This window comes from Oncorhynchus gorbuscha, unplaced genomic scaffold (assembly GCF_021184085.1).
Source record: "Oncorhynchus gorbuscha isolate QuinsamMale2020 ecotype Even-year unplaced genomic scaffold, OgorEven_v1.0 Un_scaffold_7048, whole genome shotgun sequence".
Taxonomy (NCBI): domain Eukaryota; kingdom Metazoa; phylum Chordata; class Actinopteri; order Salmoniformes; family Salmonidae; genus Oncorhynchus; species Oncorhynchus gorbuscha.
Genome location: NW_025750518.1, coordinates 17,501 through 18,889, shown reverse-complemented (window position 1 = coordinate 18,889; position 1,389 = coordinate 17,501). Strand labels below are relative to the sequence as shown.

General features: G+C 45.0%; 1 protein-coding gene across 1 annotated transcript in view; it reads left to right on the top strand.

The window, feature by feature from the left end:
- Positions 1-1,351: 1,351 nt before the first annotated feature.
- Positions 1,352-1,389, top strand: part of LOC124029626 (dynactin subunit 1-like) — a gene marked incomplete at its 3' end in the record, with an annotated part of 7,618 nt that continues 7,580 nt past the window's right edge. The window contains exon 1 of the mRNA XM_046341275.1: positions 1,352-1,389. This exon is cut by the window's right edge and continues 171 nt beyond it.

Below are 1,389 nucleotides of genomic sequence, written 5' to 3'. Positions count from 1 at the left end.
CTCTCATTAATCAGTTTACCTCACAGTACCTCTCATTAATCACTTTCTAGTTACCCCAGCATCATATCAGTAGGACTGTAGTTACCCCAGCATCATATCAGTAGTGGACTCTAATTACCCCAGCATCATATCAGTAATGGACTCTAGTACCCCAGCATCATATCAGTAGTGGACTCAGTTACCCCAGCATCATATCAGTAGTGGACTCTAGTTACCCCAGCATCATATCAGTAGTGGACTCTAGTACCCCAGCATCATATCAGTAGTGGACTCTAGTTACCCCAGCATCATATCAGTAGTGGACTCTAGCTACCCCAGCATCATATCAGTAGTGGACTAGTTACCCCAGCATCATATCAGTAGTGGACTCTAGTTACCCCAGCATCATATCAATAGTGGACTCTAGTTACCCCAGCATCATATCAGTAGTGGACTAGTTACCCCAGCATCATATCAGTAGTGGACTCTAGTTACCCCAGCATCATATCAGTAGTGGACTCTAATTACCCCAGCATCATATCAATAGTGGACTCTAGTTACCCCAGCATCATATCAGTAGTGGACTAGTTACCCCAGCATCATATCAGTAGTGGACTCTAGTTACCCCAGCATCATATCAGTAGTGGACTCTAGTACCCCAGCATCATATCAGTAGTGGACTCTAGTTACCCCAGCATCATATCAGTAGTGGACTCTAGTTACCCCAGCATCATATCAATAGTGGACTCTAGTTACCCCAGCATCATATCAGTAGTGGACTAGTTACCCCAGCATCATATCAGTAGTGGACTCTAGTTACCCCAGCATCATATCAGTAGTGGACTCTAGTACCCCAGCATCATATCAGTAGTGGACTCTAGTTAACCCAGCATCATATCAGTAGTGGACTCTAGTACCCCAGCATCATATCAATAGTGGACTCTAGTTACCCCAGCATCATATCAGTAGTGGACTCTAGTTACCCCAGCATCATATCAGTAGTGGACTCTAGTTACCCCAGCATCATATCAGTAGTGGACTCTAGTACCCCAGCATCATATCAGTAGTGGACTCTAGTTACCCCAGCATCATATCAGTAGTGGACTCTAGTTACCCCAGCATCATATCAGTAGTGGACTCTAGTTACCCCAGCATCATATCAGTAGTGGACTCTAGTTACCCCAGCATCATATCAGTAGTGGACTCTAGTTACCTCAGCATCATATCAGTAGTGGACTCTAGTTACCCCAGCATCATATCAGTAGTGGACTCTAGTTACCTCAGCATCATATCAGTAGTGGACTCTAGTACCCCAGCATCATATCAATAGTGGACTCTTAACTGACTCTCTATCCTCTATATACTCCCAGTAGGGAGGCTGTAAGGAGGCCCAGGAGGCGAAGGAGCACT